Genomic DNA, 12,099 nt, shown 5'->3' with positions numbered 1-12,099 from the left:
TTATAGTTCTACTCCTAACTATGAGCTGAGAATTTTATTCTCCCAAAGAGAATATACCTTAAAATTCTTCCAAAGAGAAATACCTTAAAACATCCTAATATTAATTATTTGAATTACTTAATTGCTCAGTTCTCTTTCGATTGGTTACTCTTATAAACTAAAGGATTTTTAAAATCTCTGTAAGAGAGGGCTGTGTGAAAGTTACTGGTTGGTCTGATATCTTGTTTACCTGTACATGTTTGAAACAATATGTAATCTAATATTCATATAGTATATAGATTTTCAATATATTAGAAAAAGCATGTAATCTTTATAATTCTGTATTTTCGGAATATACCAGGGAGCCCTGGCCAGATAGCTCAGTTGGTTAGAGCATCGCTCTGAAATGCAGAGGTTGCTGGTTCAACTGTGGGTCAGTACATACAGGAATAGATTGATGCTCCTGTCTCTCGCTCTCTCTTTTCCTCTCTCTCTAATATCAATTTAAAAAAAAGATATACCAGAAGACATTTTACAATTAAATGTTTTAAATTTAAATTGTGGGGGGGAGGGAGGGGCATAAGAAAAACCAGATAGAAGGTGACAAAGGACAATTTGACTTTGGGTGACGGGTATGCAACATAACTGAATGACAAGATAACCTGGAGATGTTTTCTTTGAACATATGTACCCTGATTTATTAATGTCATCCCATTAAAATTAATAAAAATTTATAAAATAAAAAAATTTGAAATGTGGACAGAAGAAAGATTCCAGTTGCATTATGTATAAAGTTACTTTATATAGCCACATGTATCACATTAAAAAAGAAAATCTTTAGACACATTTCTTGTTAGGTGGGGTCTTCCGTCCTAAGTGGTGTGCAGGGAATATGCCTGGGCAGTTGAAAGAGGTTGAGTTAGGTAAGGTAAGGTGTTCTATTGGGGGTGGGAGATGGGGGTTAGGGGAGTGAGGAGGGAGGAGCATCAAGGAACTTCATTGTTCCTAAGAGAGTGGGAAATGAAACAAGCACTGGATGCACAGGAGCAGATGAGCCACAAGAACTCTCTAGGTCGTCCTTGCTTAACAGCGTAAGACTACAATTAGTGATGTTTATGAAGGAATTGAACATATTTTGCCAGTTCCCTCTATACTGCCTAGGTGCAGTTAGGTCTGAAGTTCTCCCTATGGATAACTGACCAATTTAGGTAAATGGTTTTATACTTTTTACCGTTAGACTATAAAAGCACAACACATTCAACCACAGTATGAGTATTTTGCAGTATATAGGTTAGTGTTACAGAACGAGTTAAAATTATTTCTTAAGATTTTTCTATGAACTTATTTCTGATGGATCTTCTATAGAACAGCTTCATTGTCCTGTTTCATTGTTGAGATCCCAAGAATTTTTTTTACACCAATGGCTTGCTGGCATTATTTAAAGTTAGCAAGTACAAATATTGATCAACTTACGACCTATGCAATTTATGACCATTTGACTTTATGACCACAATCACTAGCCACGACTGCTCCGCATCTGGCAGCGCAAGCACTGCCCAGCTGGGCGTATGACAGTGTGGACCAGCTTCCGGCAGCACTACCATCTCTGTGTGCACAATTTCAACTGTTACCCCAGACTCGGTACAGCAATTTGTGTTTTGTGTCTTGGATATTTTTCATCAAACCCCTCCCAAGATATCTACCAAGAGGAAATTGTCTTTGCAAATATTAAACCAGTTGTACTGGTAATGCAGTTTTACTTAAACCTGACAAATGTAAAAATAAGAAACAAAATGGTGTAGAGATGATACAAATGGCATAAAATGAACAAAGAAAATTATGATATATAACAATAATGAAAGAAAATTATGATAAAATAATGACTTAAAGATTTTTATAACATCATTTCACAGTACTGTACATATAGCATACTCAACTTACGACCAAATCATGTTATGACCGGTCTGTTGGATCCAATCATGGTTGTAAGTCGAGCACTAGCTATATCGATTTAGAAGGGAAGATACAGCATTGAAGGAGGAAGACATCTTAGACTGAGCTGTAAGGTCATATTTGGTGAGAAATTTTGAGGTGGGGGATATTTTGTATTTATAGACCATAAATTCTTAGTTTACATAAATAAATGGTTAAGTTGGTGAATTCGGGAGAGTATGTCATTTTTGCTCCAAAGAGCAAACTGTTAGGAAAGCAGATGTGATAGGGAGGAGTAAGCTGTAGCTTGTTTACATCTGAGTAACCACAAGACTGGAGAGGGAAGACCACAGCTGGAGTTTGAACAGGGGGAGTTGAGAGCTGCTGAGATTGAGCTGTATGCAAGCATTCTTGGATGCCTTAGTTATGAGCCTCTTCCTTTGTTTCATTGTGATGAGGGAAGCCACATGCAAACATAATAACTTCTGTGGCCCAGTAGCATGTGATCTGTCATGCTGTACCTGAGAAGGCTTGCAAGGGGATTTGAGGAGAATTTAGCTAAGTAGACAAAGAATGATCTTCATTGGGAACTGCCTGTGCTGTAAATGAGGGTGTGGTGTTCCAGTGAGCCTGCAACCTTGAGAACTTCTTGGGTACCATCGACCTGTTATCTCTCTGGTTCACATGTCATCAGTCAGTATAAATAAACTAACTGCTTCTGAACCAAACCCATGTTCTTTCTCTATCCTGTTTGATACCAGCATCTCATGGAAAGAAACTCCAGGTCCAGAAGCAATACAGCTTATTCTGTTGGTGGCTTTTGTGAAGTGGCTTGTAGATCACCTGCCCTCTGTGACTGCTTTCTTTTCCACTTGATGCCAAGGAGCATCCAGCTCCTCTCAAAGTGTTAGTATAGGTTGAAGGAGGTGTCAATAATAGATTAAAAACATATAACTCTAGCACTTAGGTTTCTACCTATTATTTGCTGAAAGATGTAATATTATAAATGCTAGATACGATGCTAGGATAAAGAATCTCTACTCTTTATTCCCATAAAGCCTCATATTTTATAAGGCAGTAGGGCTGAAAGCAAATTATAGTAAAGGGACTAAGGAGGTGGCATACCTAAAAACCCCCATGGTGCTCTGCATACGTGCTCCAGAATAAAGTAAAATGAAGAATTGAGAAATACTGTATACTTAAGGAAACAGCTGGTTTAGAAAGTGCAGACAGCCTCTGCCAGTATTTTACTCAATTATTTCTGTATTAGAAGTATATGAAGCCCTGGCCGGTTGGCTCAGCGGTAGAGCGTCGGCCTAGCGTGCGGAGGACCCGGGTTCGATTCCCGGCCAGGGCACACAGGAGAAGCGCACATTTGCTTCTCCACCCCTCCGCCGCGCTTTCCTCTCTGTCTCTCTCTTCCCCTCCCGCAGCCAAGGCTCCATTGGAACAAAAATGGCCCGGGCGCTGGGGATGGCTCTGTGGCCTCTGCCTCAGGCGCTAGAGTGGCTCTGGTCGCAACATGGCGACGCCCAGGATGGGCAGAGCATCGCCCCCTGGTGGGCAGAGCGTCGCCCCCTGGTGGGGGCGTGCTGGGTGGATCCCGGTCGGGCGCATGCGGGAGTCTGTCTGACTGTCTCTCCCCGTTTCCAGCTTCAGAAAAATGAAAAAAAAAAAAAAAAAAAAAAAGAAGTATATGAAGAGATCTTTTTACAAGATATATTGTTTGGATAATTGTTATGTATAAGTAGCATCTCTGAATTCTTTCTCTTTTCCCTCTATGAAATTCATTTACCATGGACATGTAATTATCACTTGACTTATTAATATTTTTGACAGGTATTTTAGAATACTAGAGATTCCTAAAGTAACTTTCACATTGGTTTTAGAAATATGATAATATGTATGATTATATATTAAGCATGATTAATTTTATTAGAATTTTAATATTTTAAAGTAAATAGTGAAGAGCTTGAATACAATCATTTTGATCTTTTCAATTTATCTGTGTTCTCCACTTATTCTGAATCCGAATCCGTACTCTGCCTCTTACTAGCTTGTGTGTCCTTTGGTAAGTGACCTAATTTCTCTGTGAGTCAGTTTCCTTATCTGGGAAAATAATGGCACCATCTCATAGAAATATTGTGATTATTAAATTAGTTAATAAAAGTTTAGACCACTATCTGTACACGGTAAAAATTATCTATTTCCTATTATTGTGATACAGATGATAGAAAGCATCATTTTTTCCTAGATTGGTTTAAAACAGGAGCACATGAGCAAAGTACCATTGTCTTGTCAGTTTTCATCACTGCCTATTGTTTTTGTTTTTTTTTTCTTCTTGAAGTGAGAAGCAGGGAGGAGGCAGACAGACTCCCACATGCTCCTGACCAGGATACTGCCACCCCCCCCCGGCATTCCCACTAGGGGACAGTGGTCTGCCCATCTGGGGCATTGCTCCACTGAAATTGGAGCCATTCTAGTGCCTGAGGCAGAGGCCATGGAGCCATCCTCAGTACCCGGGCCAACTTTGCTTCAATGGAGCCTTGGCTGCGGGAGGGGAAGAGAGAGACAGAGAGGAAGGAGAGGGGGAGGGGTGGAGAAGCAGATGGGCGCCTCTCCTGTGTGCCCTGGCCAGGAATCGAACCTGGGACTTCCACACGCCAGGCCGACGCTCTACCGTTGAGCCAACCAGCCAGGGACTGTTTTTTATCTTTAAACCTACTGACAGGCACTAGGTAGGGTGTCAGGGCCTCAGCCAGGCTGAAAACTGGCAAGCTGAACAAGGACCAGACAGAACCCAGCCCTGTGAGCTGGCCCAGAATGGCGTGAGAGGGATGGGAAGATTACAAGGCAGTTCTCACCGGGGGTGCTGGACAATGGATCTGAAACTGCTATGCTATTCCAGAGCCCACTGTGTGGCAGAGACTCCTCTCTCCATCCCTGTCGAGAACAAGTGTGAGTGGAAAGGAGTCTCGGAGAGTCTGCGTGAAGACTGCAGCTGACAGGGGGCACTCAGGGATCTGTATCAGGAGGAAGACGAAATGAAACAGTACAAGTAATAGCGAAAATAGAGTTAAAGCGAGAGGTGAAGGGCTCATTAAGAACTGTAAAGTGGGAGCTTCTTGGTTGGTTAACACATCGGGAAGAGCAGTGTGCCTGGAGAGAAAACGGAAGCTTGGAGCCCTTTCCACATACCTAGCCTTTGCAGCTCTTTTATCGAGCTGTTCCTCAATATCCTTTATAATAACCAGAGATCTAGCACTTGCTTTGGTCCCCAGAGCCTGGAGGGAATTGGCAGACACCTGGAGGTGAAGGGAAGGAAATGCTCTCTTATATTACTCTGAGACAAAGTACAGGTATTGATCGACTTACGACCTATGCAACTTATGACCATTTGACTTTATAACCACAATCGCTAGCCACGACTGTTCCGAGTCTGGCAGCGCAAGTGTTGCCCAGCTGGGCGTAGGCCAGTGTGGACCAGCTTCCAGCAGCAGTACCATCTCCACTTGCACCATTTCAACTGTTATCCCAGACTCAGTACAGCAATTTGTGTTTTGTGTCTTGGATATTTTTCATCAAACCCCTCCCAAGATGTCTACCAAGAGGAAATTGTCTTTGTCTTTGACTTAAAGATTTTTATAACATCATTTCACAGTACTGTACATATAGCCTACACAACTTACGACCAAATCGTGTTACGACTGGTCTGTCGGAACCAATCATGGTTGTAAGTTGAGCACTAGCTGTATAGGCAGCTCTTTCACAAGACAGAGGGAATGACTTAGAGCAGTGGTCCCCAACCCTGGGCCGCGGACCGGTACCGGTCCATAGGCCATTTGGTACCGGTCCACAGAGAAAGAATAAATAACTTACATTATTTCTGTTTTATTTATATTTAAGTCTGAACGATGTTTTATTTTTTAAAAATGACCAGATTCCCTCTGTTACATCTGTCTAAGACTCACTCTTGACACTTGTCTCATAAGTTCGACAATTATATTTAAAAATACCACAGTTTTTACGCCGGTCGCATAATTTTATTTTGTGCATTTATCCGTCCCACCCTAAAGGCTAGTCCATGAAAATATTTTCTGACATTAAACCGGTGTGTGGCCCAAAAAAGGTTGGGGACCACTGACTTGGATGTTATGGAAACACTCTGGTGGTAGGCACATTGAGAAGGGCTGCTGAGGTCACAGTACCCTTTTAACCCCTCCTCTCCCTAACAAGGTTATTCCAATAGAAGCTACTTTTGGAGTTCATGGCCATCCAGGATATATATTCAACTGCTACCAGGACAGCTGCATCAGTGGTTAGAATACTTGCACATCTGTACTGGGTGATTACTAGCCACTGCACTGAGCCCCTAAGGGCCCCTGTCCTAGGCCTCTCCATGCCCAGCCGCTAAAGGAGCTTAACTCCGGGCACTACAGGGTCCGTAGGGTCCCTGCCATGGCAACTGGTTGCTGAGCCCTTGCACAAAGTTGTTAAAGTGTCACTATCACCCTAGTCTCGATCCCTTTCCTGTGTTGGATTAAAGCATGGCCCGACATCAGAGTGGAGCTGGACTGTTAGGTTCTCTCTCCCAGGAAGCTGGAATCTGCACCCAGAGATACAAATCACTCTCTCTGGACAAATCTGTAGCAAGTAAATCAGAAGCCTGTGTGAGCCCCTTAAATGACAGTGGACTAGGGAGAGAAATCAGAGAGATCCAATTCTTCAGGCAGAGGAGATAGATAGATAGATAGATAGATAGAATGATAGATAAAATGAATAGAGCATTCTGAATGTGTTACAATTACCCACATGGACTGAATTGTGTGCCTCCCCAATCAAATTAACTGGTTAAAACCCTAACTTCCTATGTTACTTATTTGGAGTCAGAGCCTTTAAAGTAGGGGTCAGGAACCATTTTGGCTGAGAGAGCCATGAATGCCACATCTTTTAAAATGTAATTCTGTGAGAGCCATACAATGACCCATGTACGTTATGCATTATCCAATAAAAATTTGGTGTTGTCCCAGAGGACAGCTGTGATTGGCTCCAGCCACCTGCAACCATGAACATGAGCGGTAGGAAATGAATGGATTATAATACATGAGAATGTTTTATATTTTTAACGTTATTATTTTTTTATTAAAGATTTGTCTGCGAGCCAGATGTAGCCATCAAAAGAGCCACATCTGGCTTGTGAGCCATAGGTTCCCGACCCCAGCTTTAAAGAGTCATTTGAGGTTAAATGAGGTCATAAAGATGGTGCCCAAATTCAGTATGACTGAAATCTTTATAAGAAGTGTAAGAGACCCAAGGGGTTTGATGCAGAGGAGAGGCCATGTAAGTGCACAGCTAGGAGGTGGCCATCTGTACGCCAAGGGAGAGCCTCTGGAGAAGGCAAGCGTGCTGGCACTTGGGTCTTAAACTTCCTGTATCCAGATCCGTGAGAAAAAATTCCAGTTGTTTAAAATAAAATGAATTGTAAACTAAGATTTGCTTTAGAGAAGCCCCATGTCAATATATAGTCATTTCATAACTTTAAATCACTAATATGTAACTTTTCATTAGAAGCAGTGATCATTACAAAGAATTTTAGTTTTGTAACCAACATCACACCACTAAAGATATGTAACCTTTTTCTACTCATGAAAATGAGTGTAAAAAATTACCATTCCCCTTTAACTAGTTGATGCCCAAAATGACAAGCCAGTTTGATGTGGCTCTTAATTTACCTTCTGAACTTTGGTTTCCAGTCCTTAATATAGGAAATATACTCATTTCTTTTATAGCCACCGCATGACTGGGACAAACTATTAGAACACAGAGTAGAGCTCTAGGAATGTCAAGCTTACCATCAGTAGGACCCGTAATTTCTTTGTCTGATATACAGCCTGTTTGTATTTTCATCAGGAAGCTGTGATTACTATGAGAGACTATAAGAAATCATCTTCTATTATATAAAAAGCCTTAATCTTCTTAATAAAACTGACATTTCATCGTTCTTTTGATCACAAGAACTTTTTCATAGAAATTGAAAACGAATAAGTAGTTTATCTTTCAGAATCTAAAATGAATGATTTTCACATTTAAATTGTTAACTAATGTGAATTTTCGTATTTCATGGTGCTTTACTTTCTATATTGAAAATATAGTTGGCTGCAGAGTTATATAAGTCTGAGCCCTCTTTTGTACATATTAAATTATACACACCATTTAGCTAAATATAAATGATACAGTGAGTGCTTCCTGGATAAATAATTTTCATTACTTGTCAGATGCAGCCATTAGATGATTCTAAAAATATTCACCATGCTCTCAATGGCATTTTTTCTCTACTGGCTGTTTGGGTACCAAGTTACAATTAAGAGGGAAGTTCCTTGGGGTTTCATGGTACACTGTAGCAAAGGTTATCAAATGCTTTGAATATCACTGAGAATTTTCCCTAAACTGTGACTGATACTAGGCTAAAAGGGTGTAAAACTTTAGTCGTTTCTAATGATTAATTAAGGTAGTCTTGAAAAGCTTTTCTGTTTAATGTTTTTTGTCACTAATTTATTGTTTCAAAGTCTGAAATCCTATATTTAACTCCTTGTTTTCTCTTCCAATGTTATGTTGTATAATTGTTATGTTATATTGGGTATAATTATAAATGTGAGAACTATACCTTATTGATGCTAGGTCCAAGGCAAAACAATTTTCAGAGTGCTAGACAGTCAGGCATATTCAGAATTCCTGGGTTGAAGCACCCTTATCTTGGTTTGATTGATGATACTGTACATACTGTTTTTCTACATTTGGAATAACCCCAACTCTCTGCCTTTGCCTAGGTCGAATTTTCCTGCCTTTAACTATTTTTGTGATTTTCTTTGAGCCCTCCTAACATGTTGTACCTCTATCAATCTTAAGTGACAAGGTACTCTTGCCTACTATGAAAAGGGGAAGCATAGAGTAAATTTGGGGTTTGAAACCTGATAATAATGCCACCACCCTTCCTTTTGAGCTTTAAAATATAACCTTTGCAGGGTGATGTGTTTGGGGCTCTTTAAGCAGCCCAATGATATATTCAGAAAACAGGAGACTTTTACCCTTACTCTGAGTTATAGCCAATTTTGATGTGCTCATTTATTTTCTTAGAATGCTAGTCCTTTCTTTTATTATGAAAGAGAAATGCCACCTGCTACAGCTGGATGAAGAGACTAATTCAGATAGATTTTACTAGAAAAGAAATATATTGACATGAGACAAAGAGCCTGATAAAAAAAAAGAAATATATTGCCATCCAAAAAATTTCCTGGAGACTAAGGAGCGTGCTAGTATTATATATATCAGCTAAAGCAGACTCCATTTCTGTGGCCTTCATTATTATATATCAGCTAAAGCAGACTCCGTTTCTGTGGCCTTCATTATTATATATCAGCTAAAGCAGACTCCGTTTCTGTGGCCTTCATTATTATATATCAGCTAAAGCAGACTCCGTTTCTGTGGCCTTCATTATTATATATCAGCTAAAGCAGACTCCGTTTCTGTGGCCTTCATTATTATATATCAGCTAAAGCAGACTCCGTTTCTGTGGCCTTCATTATTATATATCAGCTAAAGCAGACTCCGTTTCTGTGGCCTTTATTATTATATATCAGCTAAAGCAGACTCCGTTTCTGTGGCCTTCATTATTATATATCAGCTAAAGCAGACTCCGTTTCTGTGGCCTTCATTATTATATATCAGCTAAAGCAGACTCCGTTTCTGTGGCCTTCATTATTATATATCAGCTAAAGCAGACTCCGTTTCTGTGGCCTTCATTATTATATATCAGCTAAAGCAGACTCCGTTTCTGTGGCCTTCATTATTATATATCAGCTAAAGCAGACTCCGTTTCTGTGGCCTTTATTATTATATATCAGCTAAAGCAGACTCTGTTTCTGTGGCCTTCATTATTGAAGGTGTCTTCTGATAAGCACTTATAACTTCATTGCCTCCGAGGACGCACATCTCTGAACCACAGCTCTCTCTCTAAATCGAGTTAAAGAAATAATTCCATTTTACTCTCTAGTAAAAATTTACACCTTTAAGGTTCATCTGTGAACAATTCTTGCAAAATAGTTGGTACCTACATTTTACTAAAATTAAATTAATTCGCCTAACAGATTAGAGTCGGTCTCATGTTGCTCTTATCTCTGACCTTAAAAAAATAGTGCTATCTCATGAAACTGAAATGGAGATTGTAGTGGTCAGCCAGTGTTGCTGGTCTAAGGGTCTCACCCCCACCTCACAACCAACACACACACACACACACACTTAAAAGAGAAAGAAGAACGGTAGTTTCTATTTACTCAGAATTTTTATTTCTCAAATCTTACCTCTGCTAATGTTATTCCCTAAAGTTTACTAGTGATACACACACACACACACACACACACACACAGTGGCATTTGCTGTATTTCACTGCTGTAAGAACTTTCATAAATTCACCTATTTAGTCCATATAACACTTTGAGGTGGGTACTACTGCTGTTAAGCTCATTTTACAGTGGAGGCAAGTGAAGTGAAGCCCCATGGCTGAAAAAATGGCAGAGCCTGGAGTTGAACTTGTGTTCTGATGCTCCCTCGCATTACTCAGCACCACTCAGCATCACTCAGCATCATGCTCTGCTGTGGCATTCTACTCACCAAACCCAGAGAAATCCACTCACTTTCATTTTCACTGAACCTGAACGGTTAGCCTTTGATATCGTCAACAATTCTCTTCTTGAAACTTGATCTGCCTTTCATTTGTGAAAAGTACTATTGAGCACTCTTCTAGGCACTGGGGATATTTCAGTGACTAAAAATCAGACAAAAATCCTTTTCTTTGTGAAGCTTACATTCTAATGGGAAGGGATAGATAGTGACAATGAAAAATAAGCATAATAAAGTAAACTATACAATATGTTATGTAGTGGTAAGTGCTATAGAAAAATATACATAAATATGTATAAAGAAAGAAGAATAGAGCGGATTTGGGAGTGCATCTTGGGGTGGGAGCACAATTAAATGGATGGTTAGGTGAGGCTCTTTTAGGCAAGGAATTAAAGGAGTTGAGAGCTGGGCTGTGAGGTTATCTGGGGAACATTCCAGGGAGAGGGGACAGGCAGGACAGGGCTTTGAGGGAGCTATGTGTGGCATGTTCACGAGTAAGGAGGCCAGTCGGCTGGAGGGGCACAGGAAAGAGCGGAGGAGACCAGCCCAGGAGGTTCGGATGGGGCAGACCAGGACGTCATAGGCTGTTCTGGGAATTGATTGAGAGAAATGGGGACCCTTTGGATAATTATCAAAATAGCTGGTTATTAAATAGTTCTCACGACACAATCACATTCCTATAAAAAATAATACATATTTTGTTTTGCATAGAAACATAAAATACATAATAAAATTATAGTAGCAGTTTGGGTGATTTAATTTTGTTTTTATATCTATCTAAAATTTTTTGCAATAAATTTTTGTGACTAAAAGGGCAAATGTGTATTCTAATTACACTTCTTAATAAGATTTGTATAAATATAATCTGAAAAACAATATCTATGCTTAAAAATAACTTGAAAGATATATACTCTAGGGTAAACAATGTATTTTATATAAATAGAGGCATGAATGATTTATTTTCTTGATTCTTCATAGTTTCTACTTTTTAACACATGACAAGTATTGCCAAGATAATATTTTAAAATTATGAATTAAAAGGAAGAGTTCACACATGGACAGCCAGTAAACTTACCCTGTAAAGCAGTGGTCCCCAACTTTTTCTGGGCCACGGACTGGTTTAATGTCAGAAAATATTTTCACAGACCGGCCTTTAGGGTAGGATGGATAAATGTATCACGTGACCGAGACAAGCGTCAAGAGTGAGTCTTGGGCGGATGTAACAGAGGGAATCTGGTCATTTTTTAAAAATAAAACATCATTCAGACTTAAGTATAAATAAAACGGAAATAATGTAAGTTATTTATTCTTTCTCTGCGGACTGGTACCAAATGGCCCACGGACTGGTACCAGTCTGCAGCCCAGAGGTTGGGGACCACTGCTGTAAAGTATTGTGATTTCATCTTATGGATTGTGTTTTGGGACTATGAGACCGGGTGCAGGACCATTGGTATAGTAAGGGGAGGGAATATATTCTTTCCTGTTTGGGGAAACTACAGAGGTATCAAGAGC

General features: G+C 39.8%; 1 protein-coding gene across 3 annotated transcripts in view; it reads left to right on the top strand.

The window, feature by feature from the left end:
• The window catches only part of AKAP7 (A-kinase anchoring protein 7), a 117,971-nt gene that overhangs the window by 51,915 nt on the left and 53,957 nt on the right, over positions 1–12,099 (top strand). The gene's annotated exons all lie outside the window — the stretch shown is intronic.

Source organism: Saccopteryx leptura, chromosome 3 (assembly GCF_036850995.1).
Source record: "Saccopteryx leptura isolate mSacLep1 chromosome 3, mSacLep1_pri_phased_curated, whole genome shotgun sequence".
Lineage (NCBI taxonomy): Eukaryota > Metazoa > Chordata > Mammalia > Chiroptera > Emballonuridae > Saccopteryx > Saccopteryx leptura.
Note: the sequence above shows the minus strand (reverse complement) of the source record. Positions and strands in the feature narration are given on the sequence as shown.